Source organism: Acipenser ruthenus, chromosome 17 (genome assembly GCF_902713425.1).
Source record: "Acipenser ruthenus chromosome 17, fAciRut3.2 maternal haplotype, whole genome shotgun sequence".
Lineage (NCBI taxonomy): Eukaryota > Metazoa > Chordata > Actinopteri > Acipenseriformes > Acipenseridae > Acipenser > Acipenser ruthenus.
In genome coordinates this window covers 11,920,821-11,940,676 of record NC_081205.1, presented here as the reverse complement: position 1 = coordinate 11,940,676, position 19,856 = coordinate 11,920,821, and the positions used below count along the sequence as shown (strand labels likewise).

General features: G+C 38.0%; 17 non-coding genes across 17 annotated transcripts; all 17 read right to left on the bottom strand.

Annotated features, from left to right (window-relative positions):
* Window positions 1–418: 418 nt before the first annotated feature.
* trnaq-cug (transfer RNA glutamine (anticodon CUG)) lies at window positions 419–490 on the bottom strand. The gene has a single exon. It is a non-coding gene; the product is annotated as a tRNA-Gln (tRNA).
* Window positions 491–2,468: 1,978 nt separating this feature from the next.
* trnar-ucg (transfer RNA arginine (anticodon UCG)) lies at window positions 2,469–2,541 on the bottom strand. Its single transcript has one exon. It is a non-coding gene; the product is annotated as a tRNA-Arg (tRNA).
* A 708-nt stretch (window positions 2,542–3,249) lies between these two features.
* On the bottom strand, window positions 3,250–3,322 carry trnar-ccu (transfer RNA arginine (anticodon CCU)). The gene has a single exon. It is a non-coding gene; the product is annotated as a tRNA-Arg (tRNA).
* A 337-nt stretch (window positions 3,323–3,659) lies between these two features.
* Window positions 3,660–3,731, bottom strand: trnaq-cug (transfer RNA glutamine (anticodon CUG)). The gene has a single exon. It is a non-coding gene; the product is annotated as a tRNA-Gln (tRNA).
* Window positions 3,732–5,431: 1,700 nt separating this feature from the next.
* On the bottom strand, window positions 5,432–5,504 carry trnar-ucg (transfer RNA arginine (anticodon UCG)). The gene has a single exon. It is a non-coding gene; the product is annotated as a tRNA-Arg (tRNA).
* Window positions 5,505–6,609: 1,105 nt separating this feature from the next.
* On the bottom strand, window positions 6,610–6,681 carry trnaq-cug (transfer RNA glutamine (anticodon CUG)). The gene has a single exon. It is a non-coding gene; the product is annotated as a tRNA-Gln (tRNA).
* A 1,705-nt stretch (window positions 6,682–8,386) lies between these two features.
* Window positions 8,387–8,459, bottom strand: trnar-ucg (transfer RNA arginine (anticodon UCG)). Its single transcript has one exon. It is a non-coding gene; the product is annotated as a tRNA-Arg (tRNA).
* Window positions 8,460–9,170: 711 nt separating this feature from the next.
* On the bottom strand, window positions 9,171–9,243 carry trnar-ccu (transfer RNA arginine (anticodon CCU)). Its single transcript has one exon. It is a non-coding gene; the product is annotated as a tRNA-Arg (tRNA).
* Window positions 9,244–9,581: 338 nt separating this feature from the next.
* Window positions 9,582–9,653, bottom strand: trnaq-cug (transfer RNA glutamine (anticodon CUG)). The gene has a single exon. It is a non-coding gene; the product is annotated as a tRNA-Gln (tRNA).
* A 1,724-nt stretch (window positions 9,654–11,377) lies between these two features.
* Window positions 11,378–11,450, bottom strand: trnar-ucg (transfer RNA arginine (anticodon UCG)). Its single transcript has one exon. It is a non-coding gene; the product is annotated as a tRNA-Arg (tRNA).
* Window positions 11,451–12,554: 1,104 nt separating this feature from the next.
* On the bottom strand, window positions 12,555–12,626 carry trnaq-cug (transfer RNA glutamine (anticodon CUG)). The gene has a single exon. It is a non-coding gene; the product is annotated as a tRNA-Gln (tRNA).
* A 1,716-nt stretch (window positions 12,627–14,342) lies between these two features.
* Window positions 14,343–14,415, bottom strand: trnar-ucg (transfer RNA arginine (anticodon UCG)). The gene has a single exon. It is a non-coding gene; the product is annotated as a tRNA-Arg (tRNA).
* Window positions 14,416–15,121: 706 nt separating this feature from the next.
* On the bottom strand, window positions 15,122–15,194 carry trnar-ccu (transfer RNA arginine (anticodon CCU)). Its single transcript has one exon. It is a non-coding gene; the product is annotated as a tRNA-Arg (tRNA).
* A 335-nt stretch (window positions 15,195–15,529) lies between these two features.
* Window positions 15,530–15,601, bottom strand: trnaq-cug (transfer RNA glutamine (anticodon CUG)). The gene has a single exon. It is a non-coding gene; the product is annotated as a tRNA-Gln (tRNA).
* Window positions 15,602–17,314: 1,713 nt separating this feature from the next.
* Window positions 17,315–17,387, bottom strand: trnar-ucg (transfer RNA arginine (anticodon UCG)). Its single transcript has one exon. It is a non-coding gene; the product is annotated as a tRNA-Arg (tRNA).
* A 709-nt stretch (window positions 17,388–18,096) lies between these two features.
* trnar-ccu (transfer RNA arginine (anticodon CCU)) lies at window positions 18,097–18,169 on the bottom strand. Its single transcript has one exon. It is a non-coding gene; the product is annotated as a tRNA-Arg (tRNA).
* A 337-nt stretch (window positions 18,170–18,506) lies between these two features.
* On the bottom strand, window positions 18,507–18,578 carry trnaq-cug (transfer RNA glutamine (anticodon CUG)). Its single transcript has one exon. It is a non-coding gene; the product is annotated as a tRNA-Gln (tRNA).
* Between the last annotated feature and the right edge of the window lie 1,278 nt (window positions 18,579–19,856).

The following is a 19,856-nucleotide window of genomic DNA, read 5'->3' as shown; positions in this document are numbered from 1 at the left end:
GAAAAAAAAAAACATACACGTTACACCCCAGATGGGACTCGAACCCACAATCCCTGGCTTAGGAGGCCAGGCCACTGGGGCTCCTAAAGAAAATGCCGTTCTTGCTCATATTTGTGTGCCAGACTATCGCTAAATACAGAAAGGAAGGTAACCCCCCAAAAAAATTATTAACGCTTTACCTTTTTACCTGTACTGTACTCTGCAAGCTTTTTATGGTCACCTCGGATTTTTCAGTACAGGTTGCAAAAGCAGACAAAAGCAAATAAAAGTATTTCTGAGGGTTTTATACTTTAGATTTTATGGCTAAAAGGTGCCATCCCACAACTTTGCAGTGAATTTCTCAGCATTTATTATGATAGAAACGTCAGTTCGACGAAACACGTTTTAATAACTTAAGAATAATAATGCACTGAAACGACGGTCCCACCGAGATTTGAACTCGGATTGCTGGATTCAGAGTCCAGAGTGCTAACCATTACACCATGGAACCCATATTTACGCCTTGGCCACGTAACTGTAATAAATACATCATTTTATTATTCGATTTTTTTTTTTTTTTTTTTGTGTGTAAGCGTTTCTACTGCGATTGTTTTAATTAGCACTAATCTTGGACTACCTTACCCAGGGTAACATTACGCAGTCCAAGATTGGTTTTAATCGGGCTGTGAAAGCAGCCGAATATGTTTACAATGACTTGGATCCGGGAATCCAGAGCTTTAAAAACTGTAATAAGTCCAGACTAGTTTGGAAAAGCTTGTCTTCGTTCAGACTGTATCACAATCCCCCATCCTTCACTGCTATGACATAATAGTGTTGCATTGAATTACTACTTTTTATAAAGCATGTTATTGTGAAGCATGTTTACTGACGTGCACCTTTTGTTTTTGTGTAGATCTCCTCACCATTACCTACTGTCGAAGCAGTGGCCCTGGAGGCCAGAATGTTAATAAAGGTATGGAAATGGAAGTCTTTGTTAAAATATTCACAAGCATGTTTAATGTACAGGGTGATCAGGAGCACTGTTGTGGGGAAGCATTCTCCACAGAGTTAACTAGACAGGCAACAACATCACAGGTTACAGAGAGTCAGCTACTGTTGTGTTATAGTACATTTTTCGCATTTTGTTCTAGTAAACACACAAGCTGAAGTCCGGTTCCACATACAAACAGCTGATTGGATTCCTGAAGATGTGCGACAAAAGATTATTTCTCAGGTAACATCAATACTAAGATTACATATTCACTGGAGCTGACTGCTAATAACATTGAAGAAATGTGAAAGTTAACTAACAGCTGGTGTGTAAAGGGTAAATATTTTAACTTCTAACTGAAATGAAAGCTTAACAAAAAACACCTCTATGAATCTGTGCTATACGATGAAAACATGAATAAAATCAGACATTGGTCTAATTAGTTTGTTATAAGGCTATGATTTTGATGCAGTACTTTTTAGTTCGTTTTACTGGCAAGGTGCGGCAAAAAAACAAGAATTCACGGAAAGTTGTCCAAATGTAGGTTTAGCTACATCAACATACACAAGAGCTTTTAAATAGTACACCAGAACCAATAATATAAAGACTTGCTTTTGACTGCTGGCAAGTTTAAATGTTACTTTAGAGTACAAAACTTTACCGTCCAGACTTCAGACTCCGACATCATTTCTGGTCAGAGTCGAGGGTCTCAGTGCGACAAATGTTTGAAATTCTCCCTTTCGGGTTCCCTGTTGGTTGAGAGGACGGATGTACCAACGATGTCGCTTTTAAAACCTCTTGATAAGAGGTACAAACTCAGCACATTTACTTTAAATGTAAATGTATCCAATTTTGCGAATGCAATCTGTATTTAAAGTGTGAACAACAGCTGTGACCACTTTGCGCAGTCAAAAGTGCTGCGACACGACGCGTCCCGTACAGCAAATAGTGAAGCTGCACAGCTTGTAGTTGATTCACCTGCGATAGAAGGAATCTACGTAAGGAATTGATCATTTGACATATACTGGACTATACATTAGGTACATTTCTAACGAGATCACACTGATGTAGAACATATTTCTATATTTAAGTTGGAGCAGTGTGGAGCAGCAGTGTGGAGTAGTGGTTAGGGCTCTGGACTCTTGACCGGAGGGTTGTGGGTTCAATCCCCAGTGGGGGACACTGCTGTTGTACCCTTGAGCAAGGTACTTTACCTAGATTGCTCCAGTAAAAACCCAACTGTATAAATGGGTAATTGTATGTAAAAATAGTGTGATATCTGTATAATGTGATATTTTGTAACAATTGTAAGTCGCCCTGGATAAGGGCGTCTGCTAAGAAATGAATAATAATAATAAATTATTTTCCTTACCACACCAAAGGAAAAGAGCCTATATCACTTTTTAAAACGCAGAAACATGTACACTGACTTACATTGTATTATTTGATCTGAAATACAAGTTACACAATTAATAAATTAAATCTAAAATAAAAAAAACGATCACGAAGGGACTCGAACCCTCAATCTTCTGATTCGAAGTCAAACGCCTTATCCATTAGGCCACGCGGTCTTTCACCAAAAGAGAGCGTTTAGTAAATACTTTCATCTATAATTAGCGTAGTTTGTACTACAGTATCAACGAAATATGTTTTCATAACAAAGCAAACAAGTACAGAACTACCACAGTCCCAAAGAGGTACGGTATTAAAAAAGCAGCCAGTAGCCCCGCCCATACCCTAAAGCTATGTGCTTACCCAATTGGCGCTGCCTCTTGTCTGTTATTTTCCTATTGCTGAGTGATGCCCCGCCCCTCGTACTCAGGGCACAAATGGAATTGACTGACGCTTCTGTGAAGTAATGGTTTTATAAACAATACATACCGGTATGTGATTGTTAATATGAAATATATATTAAAGCGGCTGAAATACAAACTGACAAAAAAAAGCTAGCAGAGGATGGTTTCGATCCATCGACCTCTGGGTTATGGGCCCAGCACGCTTCCGCTGCGCCACTCTGCTTTTGCTCAGTTGTCAAATGTTTAATAAGATACTGTTAAATTAATTAATATAATGGACTACTATTTAATCATTAGCGGTTAACGTTACTTTAGGGTGGTAAGGTTAAATTGCCTTTACCAGACACCGTGTTTAAATGGTTACTGACGCTAACCATGTTGAAATATATGTTTATTTATTTTGATGAATAATAGCTGAAGAGAGGGGAAACGTCTGGAAAGTTTATTATAAAACAGTCGTGTGAAAAAAAAACATACACGTTACACCCCAGATGGGACTCGAACCCACAATCCCTGGCTTAGGAGGCCAGTGCCTTATCCATTAGGCCACTGGGGCTCCTAAAGAAAATGCCGTTCTTGCTAATATTTGTGTGCCAGACTATCGCTAAATACAGAATGGAAGAACCCAAAAAAAAAAAATTATTAACGCTTTACCTTTTTACCTGTACTGTACTCTGCAAGCTTTTTATGGTCACCTCGGATTTTTCAGTACAGGTTGCAAAAGCAGACAAAAGCAAATAAAAGTATTTCTGAGGGTTTTATACTTTAGATTTTATGGCTAAAAGGTGCCATCCCACAACTTTGCAGTGAATTTCTCAGCATTTATTATGATAGAAACGTCAGTTCGACGAAACACTTTTTAATAACTTAAGAATAATAATGCACTGAAACGAAGGTCCCACCGAGATTTGAACTCGGATCGCTGGATTCAGAGTCCAGAGTGCTAACCATTACACCATGGAACCCACATTTACGCCTTGGCCACGTAACTGTAATAAATACATCTTTTTTTTTTTTTTTTTTGTAAGCGTTTCTACTGCGATTGTTTTAATTAGCACTAATCTTGGACTACCTTACCCAGGGTAACATTACGCAGTCCAAGATTGGTTTTAATCGGGCTGTGAAAGCAGCCGAATATGTTTACAATGACTTGGATCCGGGAATCCAGAGCTTTAAAAACTGTAATAAGTCCAGACTAGTTTGGAAAAGCTTGTCTTCGTTCAGACTGTATCACAATCCCCCATCCTTCACTGCTATGACATAATAGTGTTGCATTGAATTACTACTTTTTATAAAGCATGTTATTGTGAAGCATGTTTACTGACGTGCACCTTTTGTTTTTGTGTAGATCGCCTCACCATTACCTACTGTCGAAGCAGTGGCCCTGGAGGCCAGAATGTTAATAAAGGTATGGAAATGGAAGTCTTTGTTAAAATATTCACAAGCATGTTTAATGTACAGGGTGATCAGGAGCACTGTTGTGGGGAAGCATTCTCCACAGAGTTAACTAGACAGGCAACAACATCACAGGTTACAGAGAGTCAGCTACTGTTGTGTTATAGTACATTTTTCGCATTTTGTTCTAGTAAACACACAAGCTGATGTCCGGTTCCACATACAAACAGCTGATTGGATTCCTGAAGATGCGCGACAAAAGATTATTTCTCAGGTAACATCAATACTAAGATTACATATTCACTGGAGCTGACTGCTAATAACATTGAAGAAATGTGAAAGTTAACTAACAGCTGGTGTGTAAAGGGTAAATATTTTAACTTCTAACTGAAATGAAAGCTTAACAAAAAACACCTCTATGAATCTGTGCTATACGATGAAAACATGAATAAAATCAGACATTGGTCTAATTAGTTTGTTATAAGGCTATGATTTTGATGCAGTACTTTTTAGTTCGTTTTACTGGCAAGGTGCGGCAAAAAAACAAGAATTCACGGAAAGTTGTCCAAATGTAGGTTTAGCTACATCAACATACACAAGAGCTTTTAAATAGTACACCAGAACCAATAATATAAAGACTTGCTTTTGACTGCTGGCAAGTTTAAATGTTACTTTAGAGTACAAAACTTTACCGTCCAGACTTCAGACTCCGACATCATTTCTGGTCAGAGTCGAGGGTCTCAGTGCGACAAATGTTTGAAATTCTCCCTTTCGGGTTCCCTGTTGGTTGAGAGGACGGATGTACCAACGATGTCGCTTTTAAAACCTCTTGATAAGAGGTACAAACTCAGCACATTTACTTTAAATGTAAATGTATCCAATTTTGCGAATGCAATCTGTATTTAAAGTGTGAACAACAGCTGTGACCACTTTGCGCAGTCAAAAGTGCTGCGACACGACGCGTCCCGTACAGCAAATAGTGAAGCTGCACAGCTTGTAGTTGATTCATCTGCGATAGAAGGAATCTACGTAAGGAATTGATCATTTGACATATACTGGACTATACATTAGGTACATTTCTAACGAGATCACACTGATGTAGAACATATTTCTATATTTAAGTTAAATTATTTTCCTTACCACACCAAAGGAAAAGAGCCTATATCACTTTTTAAAACGCAGAAACATGTACACTGACTTACATTGTATTATTTGATCTGAAATACAAGTTACACAATTAATAAATAAAATCTAAAATAAAAAAAAAAAACGACCACGAAGGGACTCGAACCCTCAATCTTCTGATTCGAAGTCAGACGCCTTATCCATTAGGCCACGCGGTCTTTCACCGAAAGAGAGCGTTTACGTAAATACTTTCATCTATAATTAGCGTAGTTTGTACTACAGTATCAACGAAATATTTTTTCATAACAAAGCAAACAAGTACAGAACTACCACAGTCCCAAAGAGGTACGGTATTAAAAAAGCAGCCAGTAGCCCCGCCCATACCCTAAAGCTATGTGCTTACCCAATTGGCGCTGCCTCTTGTCTGTTATTTTCCTATTGCTGAGTGATGCCCCGCCCCTCGTACTCAGGGCACAAAAGGAATTGACTGACGCTTCTGTGAAGTAATGGTTTTATAAACAATACATACCGGTATGTGATTGTTAATATGAAATATATATAAAAGCGGCTGAAATACAAACTGACAAAAAAAATCTAGCAGAGGATGGTTTCGATCCATCGACCTCTGGGTTATGGGCCCAGCACGCTTCCGCTGCGCCACTCTGCTTTTGCTCATTTGTCAAATGTTTAATAAGATACTGTTAAATTAATTAATATAATGGACTACTATTTAATCATAGCGGTTAACGTTACTCTAGGGTGGTAAGGTTAAATTGCCTTTACCAGACACCGTGTTTAAATGGTTACTGACGCTAACCATGTTGAAATATATGTTTATTTATTTTGATGAATAATAGCTGAAGAGAGGGGAAACGTCTGGAAAGTTTATTATAAAACAGTCGTGAGAAAAAAAAAAACATACACGTTACACCCCAGATGGGACTCGAACCCACAATCCCTGGCTTAGGAGGCCAGGCCACTGGGGCTCCTAAAGAAAATGCCGTTCTTGCTCATATTTGTGTGCCAGACTATCGCTAAATACAGAAAGGAAGGTAACCCCCCAAAAAAATTATTAACGCTTTACCTTTTTACCTGTACTGTACTCTGCAAGCTTTTTATGGTCACCTCGGATTTTTCAGTACAGGTTGCAAAAGCAGACAAAAGCAAATAAAAGTATTTCTGAGGGTTTTATACTTTAGATTTTATGGCTAAAAGGTGCCATCCCACAACTTTGCAGTGAATTTCTCAGCATTTATTATGATAGAAACGTCAGTTCGACGAAACACGTTTTAATAACTTAAGAATAATAATGCACTGAAACGACGGTCCCACCGAGATTTGAACTCGGATTGCTGGATTCAGAGTCCAGAGTGCTAACCATTACACCATGGAACCCATATTTACGCCTTGGCCACGTAACTGTAATAAATACATCATTTTATTATTCGCTTTTTTTTTTTTTTTTTTTTTTTGTGTAAGCGTTTCTACTGCGATTGTTTTAATTATCACTAATCTTGGACTACCTTACCCAGGGTAACATTACGCAGTCCAAGATTGGTTTTAATCGGGCTGTGAAAGCAGCCGAATATGTTTACAATGACTTGGATCCGGGAATCCAGAGCTTTAAAAACTGTAATAAGTCCAGACTAGTTTGGAAAAGCTTGTCTTCGTTCACACTGTATCACAATCCCCCATCCTTCACTGCTATGACATAATAGTGTTGCATTGAATTACTACTTTTTATAAAGCATGTTATTGTGAAGCATGTTTACTGACGTGCACCTTTTGTTTTTGTGTAGATCTCCTCACCATTACCTACTGTCGAAGCAGTGGCCCTGGAGCCAGAATGTTAATAAAGGTATGGAAATGGAAGTCTTTGTTAAAATATTCACAAGCATGTTTAATGTACAGGGTGATCAGGAGCACTGTTGTGGGGAAGCATTCTCCACAGAGTTAACTAGACAGGCACAGGTTATAGAGAGTCAGCTACTGTTGTGTTATAGTACATTTTTCACATTTTGTTCTAGTAAACACACAAGCTGAAGTCCGGTTCCACATACAAACAGCTGATTGGATTCCTGAAGATGTGCGACAAAAGATTATTTCTCAGGTAACATCAATACTAAGATTACATATTCACTGGAGCTGACTGCTAATAACATTGAAGAAATGTGAAAGTTAACTAACAGCTGGTGTGTAAAGGGTAAATATTTTAACTTCTAACTGAAATGAAAGCTTAACAAAAAACACCTCTATGAATCTGTGCTATACGATGAAAACATGAATAAAATCAGACATTGGTCTAATTAGTTTGTTATAAGGCTATGATTTTGATGCAGTACTTTTTAGTTCGTTTTACTGGCAAGGTGCGGCAAAAAAACAAGAATTCACGGAAAGTTGTCCAAATGTAGGTTTAGCTACATCAACATACACAAGAGCTTTTAAATAGTACACCAGAACCAATAATATAAAGACTTGCTTTTGACTGCTGGCAAGTTTAAATGTTACTTTAGAGTACAAAACTTTACCGTCCAGACTTCAGACTCCGACATCATTTCTGGTCAGAGTCGAGGGTCTCAGTGCGACAAATGTTTGAAATTCTCCCTTTCGGGTTCCCTGTTGGTTGAGAGGACGGATGTACCAACGATGTCACTTTTAAAACCTCTATAAGAGGTACAAACTCAGCACATTTACTTTAAATGTAAATGTATCCAATTTTGCGAATGCAATCTGTATTTAAAGTGTGAACAACAGCTGTGACCACTTTGCGCAGTCAAAAGTGCTGCGACACGACGCGTCCCGTACAGCAAATAGTGAAGCTGCACAGCTTGTAGTTGATTCACCTGCGATAGAAGGAATCTACGTAAGGAATTGATCATTTGACATATACTGGACTATACATTAGGTACATTTCTAACGAGATCACACTGATGTAGAACATATTTCTATATTTAAGTTAAATTATTTTCCTTACCACACTAAAGGAAAAGAGCCTATATCACTTTTTAAAACGCAGAAACATGTACACTGACTTACATTGTATTATTTGATCTGAAATACAAGTTACACAATTAATGAATAAAATAAAAAATAAATAAAACGACCACGAAGGGACTCGAACCCTCAATCTTCTGATTCGAAGTCAGACGCCTTATCCATTAGGCCACGCGGTCTTTCACCAAAAGAGAGCGTTTACGTAAATACTTTCATCTATAATTAGCGTAGTTTGTACTACAGTATCAACGAAATATTTTTTCATAACAAAGCAAACAAGTACAGAACTACCACAGTCCCAAAGAGGTACGGAATTAAAAAAGCAGCCAGTAGCCCCGCCCATACCCTAAAGCTATGTGCTTACCCAATTGGCGCTGCCTCTTGTCTGTTATTTTCCTATTGCTGAGTGATGCCCCGCCCCTCGTACTCAGGGCACAAATGGAATTGACTGACGCTTCTGTGAAGTAATGGTTTTATAAACAATACATACCGGTATGTGATTGTTAATATGAAATATATATAAAAGCGGCTGAAATACAAACTGACAAAAAAAATCTAGCAGAGGATGGTTTCGATCCATCGACCTCTGGGTTATGGGCCCAGCACGCTTCCGCTGCGCCACTCTGCTTTTGCTCATTTGTCAAATGTTTAATAAGATACTGTTAAATTAATTAATATAATGGACTACTATTTAATCATAGCGGTTAACGTTACTTTAGGGTGGTAAGGTTAAATTGCGTTTACCAGACACCGTGTTTAAATGGTTACTGACGCTAACCATGTTGAAATATATGTTTATTTATTTTGATGAATAATAGCTGAAGAGAGGGGAAACGTCTGGAAAGTTTATTATAAAACAGTCGTGAGAAAAAAAAAAAACATACACGTTACACCCCAGATGGGACTCGAACCCACAATCCCTGGCTTAGGAGGCCAGTGCCTTATCCATTAGGCCACTGGGGCTCCTAAAGAAAATGCCGTTCTTGCTCATATTTGTGTGCCTGACTATCGCTAAATACAGAATGGAAGGTAACCCAAAAAAAAAAATTATTAACGCTTTACCTTTTTACCTGTACTGTACTCTGCAAGCTTTTTATGGTCACCTCGGATTTTTCAGTACAGGTTGCAAAAGCAGACAAAAGCAAATAAAAGTATTTCTGAGGGTTTTATACTTTAGATTTTATGGCTAAAAGGTGCCATCCCACAACTTTGCAGTGAATTTCTCAGCATTTATTATGATAGAAACGTCAGTTCGACGAAACACTTTTTAATAACTTAAGAATAATAATGCACTGAAACGAAGGTCCCACCGAGATTTGATCTCGGATCGCTGGATTCAGAGTCCAGAGTGCTAACCATTACACCATGGAACCCATATTTACGCCTTGGCCACGTAACTGTAATAAATACATCATTTTATTTTTATTCTCATTTTTTTTTTTTTTTTTTTTTTTTTTGTAAGCGTTTCTACTGCGATTGTTTTAATTAGCACCAATCTTGGACTACCTTACCCAGGGTAACATTACGCAGTCCAAGTTTGGTTTTAATCGGGCTGTGAAAGCAGCCGAATATGTTTACAATGACTTGGATCCGGGAATCCAGAGCTTTAAAAACTGTAATAAGTCCAGACTAGTTTGGAAAAGCTTGTCTTCGTTCAGACTGTATCACAATCCCCCATCCTTCACTGCTATGACATAATAGTGTTGCATTGAATTACTACTTTTTATAAAGCATGTTATTGTGAAGCATGTTTACTGACGTGCACCTTTTGTTTTTGTGTAGATCTCCTCACCATTACCTACTGTCGAAGCAGTGGCCCTGGAGCCAGAATGTTAATAAAGGTATGGAAATGGAAGTCTTTGTTAAAATATTCACAAGCATGTTTAATGTACAGGGTGATCAGGAGCACTGTTGTGGGGAAGCATTCTCCACAGAGTTAACTAGACAGGCAACAACATCACAGGTTACAGAGAGTCAGCTACTGTTGTGTTATAGTACATTTTTCGCATTTTGTTCTAGTAAACACACAAGCTGAAGTCCGGTTCCACATACAAACAGCTGATTGGATTCCTGAAGATGTGCGACAAAAGATTATTTCTCAGGTAACATCAATACTAAGATTACATATTCACTGGAGCTGACTGCTAATAACATTGAAGAAATGTGAAAGTTAACTAACAGCTGGTGTGTAAAGGGTAAATATTTTAACTTCTAACTGAAATGAAAGCTTAACAAAAAACACCTCTATGAATCTGTGCTATACGATGAAAACATGAATAAAATCAGACATTGGTCTAATTAGTTTGTTATAAGGCTATGATTTTGATGCAGTACTTTTTAGTTCGTTTTACTGGCAAGGTGCGGCAAAAAAACAAGAATTCACGGAAAGTTGTCCAAATGTAGGTTTAGCTACATCAACATACACAAGAGCTTTTAAATAGTACACCAGAACCAATAATATAAAGACTTGCTTTTGACTGCTGGCAAGTTTAAATGTTACTTTAGAGTACAAAACTTTACCGTCCAGACTTCAGACTCCGACATCATTTCTGGTCAGAGTCGAGGGTCTCAGTGCGACAAATGTTTGAAATTCTCCCTTTCGGGTTCCCTGTTGGTTGAGAGGACGGATGTACCAACGATGTCGCTTTTAAAACCTCTTGATAAGAGGTACAAACTCAGCACATTTACTTTAAATGTAAATGTATCCAATTTTGCGAATGCAATCTGTATTTAAAGTGTGAACAACAGCTGTGACCACTTTGCGCAGTCAAAAGTGCTGCGACACGACGCGTCCCGTACAGCAAATAGTGAAGCTGCACAGCTTGTAGTTGATTCATCTGCGATAGAAGGAATCTACGTAAGGAATTGATCATTTGACATATACTGGACTATACATTAGGTACATTTCTAACGAGATCACACTGATGTAGAACATATTTCTATATTTAAGTTAAATTATTTTCCTTACCACACCAAAGGAAAAGAGCCTATATCACTTTTTAAAACGCAGAAACATGTACACTGACTTACATTGTATTATTTGATCTGAAATACAAGTTACACAATTAATAAATAAAATCTAAAATAAAAAAAAAAACGACCAGGAAGGGACTCGAACCCTCAATCTTCTGATTCGAAGTCAGACGCCTTATCCATTAGGCCACGCGGTCTTTCACCGAAAGAGAGCGTTTACGTAAATTCTTTCATCTATAATTAGCGTAGTTTGTACTACAGTATCAACGAAATATTTTTTCATAACAAAGCAAACAAGTACAGAACTACCACAGTCCCAAAGAGGTACGGTATTAAAAAAGCAGCCAGTAGCCCCGCCCATACCCTAAAGCTATGTGCTTACCCAATTGGCGCTGCCTCTTGTCTGTTATTTTCCTATTGCTGAGTGATGCCCCGCCCCTCGTACTCAGGGCACAAATGGAATTGACTGACGCTTCTGTGAAGTAATGGTTTTATAAACAATACATACCGGTATGTGATTGTTAATATGAAATATATATAAAAGCGGCTGAAATACAAACTGACAAAAAAAATCTAGCAGAGGATGGTTTCGATCCATCGACCTCTGGGTTATGGGCCCAGCACGCTTCCGCTGCGCCACTCGGCTTTTGATCAGTTGTCAAATGTTTAATAAGATACTGTTAAATTAATTAATATAATGGACTACTATTTAATCATAGCGGTTAACGTTACTCTAGGGTGGTAAGGTTAAATTGCCTTTACCAGACACCGTGTTTAAATGGTTACTGACGCTAACCATGTTGAAATATATGTTTATTTATTTTGATGAATAATAGCTGAAGAGAGGGGAAACGTCTGGAAAGTTTATTATAAAACAGTCGTGAGAAAAAAAAAACATACACGTTACACCCCAGATGGGACTCGAACCCACAATCCCTGGCTTAGGAGGCCAGGCCACTGGGGCTGCTAAAGAAAATGCCGTTCTTGCTCATATTTGTGTGCCAGACTATCGCTAAATACAGAAAGGAAGGTAACCCCCCAAAAAAATTATTAACGCTTTACCTTTTTACCTGTACTGTACTCTGCAAGCTTTTTATGGTCACCTCGGATTTTTCAGTACAGGTTGCAAAAGCAGACAAAAGCAAATAAAAGTATTTCTGAGGGTTTTATACTTTAGATTTTATGGCTAAAAGGTGCCATCCCACAACTTTGCAGTGAATTTCTCAGCATTTATTATGATAGAAACGTCAGTTCGACGAAACACGTTTTAATAACTTAAGAATAATAATGCACTGAAACGACGGTCCCACCGAGATTTGAACTCGGATTGCTGGATTCAGAGTCCAGAGTGCTAACCATTACACCATGGAACCCATATTTACGCCTTGGCCACGTAACTGTAATAAATACATCATTTTATTATTCGCTTTTTTTTTTTTTTTTTTTTTTGTGTAAGCGTTTCTACTGCGATTGTTTTAATTATCACTAATCTTGGACTACCTTACCCAGGGTAACATTACGCAGTCCAAGATTGGTTTTAATCGGGCTGTGAAAGCAGCCGAATATGTTTACAATGACTTGGATCCGGGAATCCAGAGCTTTAAAAACTGTAATAAGTCCAGACTAGTTTGGAAAAGCTTGTCTTCGTTCAGACTGTATCACAATCCCCCATCCTTCACTGCTATGACATAATAGTGTTGCATTGAATTACTACTTTTTATAAAGCATGTTATTGTGAAGCATGTTTACTGACGTGCACCTTTTGTTTTTGTGTAGATCTCCTCACCATTACCTACTGTCGAAGCAGTGGCCCTGGAGGCCAGAATGTTAATAAAGGTATGGAAATGGAAGTCTTTGTTAAAATATTCACAAGCATGTTTAATGTACAGGGTGATCAGGAGCACTGTTGTGGGGAAGCATTCTCCACAGAGTTAACTAGACAGGCAACAACATCACAGGTTACAGAGAGTCAGCTACTGTTGTGTTATAGTACATTTTTCACATTTTGTTCTAGTAAACACACAAGCTGAAGTCCGGTTCCACATACAAACAGCTGATTGGATTCCTGAAGATGTGCGACAAAAGATTATTTCTCAGGTAACATCAATACTAAGATTACATATTCACTGGAGCTGACTGCTAATAACATTGAAGAAATGTGAAAGTTAACTAACAGCTGGTGTGTAAAGGGTAAATATTTTAACTTCTAACTGAAATGAAAGCTTAACAAAAAACACCTCTATGAATCTGTGCTATACGATGAAAACATGAATAAAATCAGACATTGGTCTAATTAGTTTGTTATAAGGCTATGATTTTGATGCAGTACTTTTTAGTTCGTTTTACTGGCAAGGTGCAGCAAAAAAACAAGAATTCACGGAAAGTTGTCCAAATGTAGGTTTAGCTACATCAACATACACAAGAGCTTTTAAATAGTACACCAGAACCAATAATATAAAGACTTGCTTTTGACTGCTGGCAAGTTTAAATGTTACTTTAGAGTACAAAACTTTACCGTCCAGACTTCAGACTCCGACATCATTTCTGGTCAGAGTCGAGGGTCTCAGTGCGACAAATGTTTGAAATTCTCCCTTTCGGGTTCCCTGTTGGTTGAGAGGACGGATGTACCAACGATGTCGCTTTTAAAACCTCTTGATAAGAGGTACAAACTCAGCACATTTACTTTAAATGTAAATGTATCCAATTTTGCGAATGCAATCTGTATTTAAAGTGTGAACAACAGCTGTGACCACTTTGCGCAGTCCAAAGTGCTGCGACACGACGCGTCCCGTACAGCAAATAGTGAAGCTGCACAGCTTGTAGTTGATTCAACTGCGATAGAAGGAATCTACGTAAGGAATTGATCATTTGACATATACTGGACTATACATTAGGTACATTTCTAACGAGATCACACTGATGTAGAACATATTTCTATATTTAAGTTAAATTATTTTCCTTACCACACCAAAGGAAAAGAGCCTATATCACTTTTTAAAACGCAGAAACATGTACACTGACTTACATTGTATTATTTGATCTGAAATACAAGTTACACAATTAATAAATAAAATCTAAAATAAAAAAAACGACCAGGAAGGGACTCGAACCCTCAATCTTCTGATTCGAAGTCAGACGCCTTATCCATTAGGCCACGCGGTCTTTCACAGAACGAAAGCGTTTACGTAAATACTTTCATCTATAATTAGCGTAGTTTGTACTACAGTATCAACGAAATATTTTTTCATAACAAAGCAAACAAGTACAGAACTACCACAGTCCCAAAGAGGTACGGTATTAAAAAAGCAGCCAGTAGCCCCGCCCATACCCTAAAGCTATGTGCTTACCCAATTGGCGCTGCCTCTTGTCTGTTATTTTCCTATTGCTGAGTGATGCCCCGCCCCTCGTACTCAGGGCACAAATGGAATTGACTGACGCTTCTGTGAAGTAATGGTTTTATAAACAATACATACCGGTATGTGATTGTTAATATGAAATATATATAAAAGCGGCTGAAATACAAACTGACAAAAAAAATCTAGCAGAGGATGGTTTCGATCCATCGACCTCTGGGTTATGGGCCCAGCATGCTTCCGCTGCGCCACTCTGCTTTTGCTCAGTTGTCAAATGTTTAATAAGATACTGTTAAATTAATTAATATAATGGACTACTATTTAATCATAGCGGTTAACGTTACTTTAGGGTGGTAAGGTTAAATTGCCTTTACCAGACACCGTGTTTAAATGGTTACTGACGCTAACCATGTTGAAATATATGTTTATTTATTTTGATGAATCATAGCTGAAGAGAGGGGAAACGTCTGGAAAGTTTATTATAAAACAGTCGTGAGAAAAAAACATACACGTTACACCCCAGATGGGACTCGAACACACAATCCCTGGCTTAGGAGGCCAGTGCCTTATCCATTAGGCCACTGGGGCTCCTAAAGAAAATGCCGTTCTTGCTCATATTTGTGTGCCTGACTATCGCTAAATACAGAATGGAAGGTAACCCAAAAAAAATGATTAACGCTTTACCTTTTTACCTGTACTGTACTCTGCAAGCTTTTTACGGTCACCTCGGATTTTTCAGTACAGGTTGCAAAAGCAGACAAAAGCAAATAAAAGTATTTCTGAGGGTTTTATACTTTAGATTTTATGGCTAAAAGGTGCCATCCCACAACTTTGCAGTGAATTTCTCAGCATTTATTATGATAGAAACGTCAGTTCGACGAAACACTTTTTAATAACTTAAGAATAATAATGCACTGAAACGAAAGTCCCACCGAGATTTGAACTCGGATCGCTGGATTCAGAGTCCAGAGTGCTAACCATTACACCATGGAACCCATATTTACGCCTTGGCCACGTAACTGTAATAAATACATCATTTTATTATTATTCTTTGTTGTTGTTGTTGTGTGTGTAAGAGTTTCTACTGCGATTGTTTAATTAGCACTAATCTTGGACTACCTTACCCAGGGTAACATTACGCAGTCCAAGATTGGTTTTAATCGGGCTGTGAAAGCAGCCGAATATGTTTACAATGACTTGGATCCGGGAATCCAGAGCTTTAAAAACTGTAATACGTCCAGACTAGTTTGGAAAAGCTTGTCTTCGTTCAGACTGTATCACAATCCCCCATCCTTCACTGCTATGACATAATAGTGTTGCATTGAATTACTACTTTTTATAAAGCATGTTATTGTGAAGCATGTTTACTGACGTGCACCTTTTGTTTTTGTGTAGATCGCCTCACCATTACCTACTGTCGAAGCAGTGGCCCTGGAGGCCAGAATGTTAATAAAGGTATGGAAATGGAAGTCTTTGTTAAAATATTCACAAGCATGTTTAATGTACAGGGTGATCAGGAGCACTGTTGTGGGGAAGCATTCTCCACAGAGTTAACTAGACAGGCAACAACATCACAGGTTACAGAGAGTCAGCTACTGTTGTGTTATAGTACATTTTTCACATTTTGTTCTAGTAAACACACAAGCTGAAGTCTGGTTCCACATACAAACAGCTGATTGGATTCCTGAAGATGTGCGACAAAAGATTATTTCTCAGGTAACATCAATACTAAGATTACATATTCACTGGAGCTGACTGCTAATAACATTGAAGAAATGTGAAAGTTAACTAACAGCTGGTGTGTAAAGGGTAAATATTTTAACTTCTAACTGAAATGAAAGCTTAACAAAAAACACCTCTATGAATCTGTGCTATACGATGAAAACATGAATAAAATCAGACATTGGTCTAATTAGTTTGTTATAAGGCTATGATTTTGATGCAGTACTTTTTAGTTCGTTTTACTGGCAAGGTGCGGCAAAAAAACAAGAATTCACGGAAAGTTGTCCAAATGTAGGTTTAGCTACATCAACATACACAAGAGCTTTTAAATAGTACACCAGAACCAATAATATAAAGACTTGCTTTTGACTGCTGGCAAGTTTAAATGTTACTTTAGAGTACAAAACTTTACCGTCCAGACTTCAGACTCCGACATCATTTCTGGTCAGAGTCGAGGGTCTCAGTGCGACAAATGTTTGAAATTCTCCCTTTCGGGTTCCCTGTTGGTTGAGAGGACGGATGTACCAACGATGTCACTTTTAAAACCTCTCGATAAGAGGTACAAACTCAGCACATTTACTTTAAATGTAAATGTATCCAATTTTGCGAATGCAATCTGTATTTAAAGTGTGAACAACAGCTGTGACCACTTTGCGCAGTCAAAAGTGCTGCGACACGACGCGTCCCGTACAGCAAATAGTGAAGCTGCACAGCTTGTAGTTGATTCACCTGCGATAGAAGGAATCTACGTAAGGAATTGATCATTTGACATATACTGGACTATACATTAGGTACATTTCTAACGAGATCACACTGATGTAGAACATATTTCTATATTTAAGTTAAATTATTTTCCTTACCACACTAAAGGAAAAGAGCCTATATCACTTTTTAAAACGCAGAAACATGTACACTGACTTACATTGTATTATTTGATCTGAAATACAAGTTACACAATTAATGAATAAAATAAAAAATAAATAAAACGACCACGAAGGGACTCGAACCCTCAAATTTCTGATTCGAAGTCAGACGCCTTATCCATTAGGCCACGCGGTCTTTCACCAAAAGAGAGCGTTTACGTAAATACTTTCATCTATAATTAGCGTAGTTTGTACTACAGTATCAACGAAATATTTTTTCATAACAAAGCAAACAAGTACAGAACTACCACAGTCCCAAAGAGGTACGGAATTAAAAAAGCAGCCAGTAGCCCCGCCCATACCCTAAAGCTATGTGCTTACCCAATTGGCGCTGCCTCTTGTCTGTTATTTTCCTATTGCTGAGTGATGCCCCGCCCCTCGTACTCAGGGCACAAATGGAATTGACTGACGCTTCTGTGAAGTAATGGTTTTATAAACAATACATACCGGTATGTGATTGTTAATATGAAATATATATAAAAGCGGCTGAAATACAAACTGACAAAAAAAATCTAGCAGAGGATGGTTTCGATCCATCGACCTCTGGGTTATGGGCCCAGCACGCTTCTGCTGCGCCACTCTGCTTTTGCTCAGTTGTCAAATGTTTAATAAGATACTGTTAAATTAATTAATATAATGGACTACAATTTAATCATAGCGGTTAACGTTACTTTAGGGTGGTAAGGTTAAATTGCCTTTACCAGACAACATGTTTAAATGGTTACTGACGCTAACCATGTTGAAATATATGTTTATTTATTTTGATGAATAATAGCTGAAGAGAGGGGAAACGTCTGGAAAGTTTATTATAAAACAGTCGTGAGAAAAAAAAAACATACACGTTACACCCCAGATGGGACTCGAACCCACAATCCCTGGCTTAGGAGGCCAGTGCCTTATCCATTAGGCCACTGGGGCTCCTAAAGAAAATGCCGTTCTTGCTCATATTTGTGTGCCTGACTATCGCTAAATACAGAATGGAAGGTAACCCAAAAAAAAAATTATTAACGCTTTACCTTTTTACCTGTACTGTACTCTGCAAGCTTTTTATGGTCACCTTGGATTTTTCAGTACAGGTTGCAAAAGCAGACAAAAGCAAATAAAAGTATTTCTGAGGGTTTTATACTTTAGATTTTATGGCTAAAAGGTGCCATCCCACAACTTTGCAGTGCATTTCTCAGCATTTATTATGATAGAAACGTCAGTTCGACGAAACACTTTTTAATAACTTAAGAATAATAATGCACTGAAACGAAGGTCCCACCGAGATTTGAACTCGGATCGCTGGATTCAGAGTCCAGAGTGCTAACCATTACACCATGGAACCCATATTTACGCCTTGGCCACGTAACTGTAATAAATACATCATTTTATTATTATTCTCTTTTTTGTGTGTGTGTGTGTGTGTGTGTGTAAGAGTTTCTACTGCGATTGTTTTAATTAGCACTAATCTTGGACTACCTTACCCAGGGTAACATTACACAGTCCAAGATTGGTTTTAATCGGGCTGTGAAAGCAGCCGAATATGTTTACAATGACTTGGATCCGGGAATCCAGAGCTTTAAAAACTGTAATAAGTCCAGACTAGTTTGGAAAAGCTTGTCTTCGTTCAGACTGTATCACAATCCCCCATCCTTCACTGCTATGACATAATAGTGTTGCATTGAATTACTACTTTTTATAAAGCATGTTATTGTGAAGCATGTTTACTGACGTGCACCTTTTGTTTTTGTGTAGATCGCCTCACCATTACCTACTGTCGAAGCAGTGGCCCTGGAGGCCAGAATGTTAATAAAGGTATGGAAATGGAAGTCTTTGTTAAAATATTCACAAGCATGTTTAATGTACAGGGTGATCAGGAGCACTGTTGTGGGGAAGCATTCTCCACGGAGTTAACTAGACAGGCAACAACATCACAGGTTACAGAGAGTCAGCTACTGTTGTGTTATAGTACATTTTTCACATTTTGTTCTAGTAAACACACAAGCTGAAGTCCGGTTCCACATACAAACAGCTGATTGGATTCCTGAAGATGTGCGACAAAAGATTATTTCTCAGGTAACATCAATACTAAGATTACATATTCACTGGAGCTGACTGCTAATAACATTGAAGAAATGTGAAAGTTAACTAACAGCTGGTGTGTAAAGGGTAAATATTTTAACTTCTAACTGAAATGAAAGCTTAACAAAAAACACCTCTATGAATCTGTGCTATACGATGAAAACATGAATAAAATCAGACATTGGTCTAATTAGTTTGTTATAAGGCTATGATTTTGATGCAGTACTTTTTAGTTCGTTTTACTGGCAAGGTGCGGCAAAAAAACAAGAATTCACGGAAAGTTGTCCAAATGTAGGTTTAGCTACATCAACATACACAAGAGCTTTTAAATAGTACACCAGAACCAATAATATAAAGACTTGCTTTTGACTGCTGGCAAGTTTAAATGTTACTTTAGAGTACAAAACTTTACCGTCCAGACTTCAGACTCCGACATCATTTCTGGTCAGAGTCGAGGGTCTCAGTGCGACAAATGTTTGAAATTCTCCCTTTCGGGTTCCCTGTTGGTTGAGAGGACGGATGTACCAACGATGTCACTTTT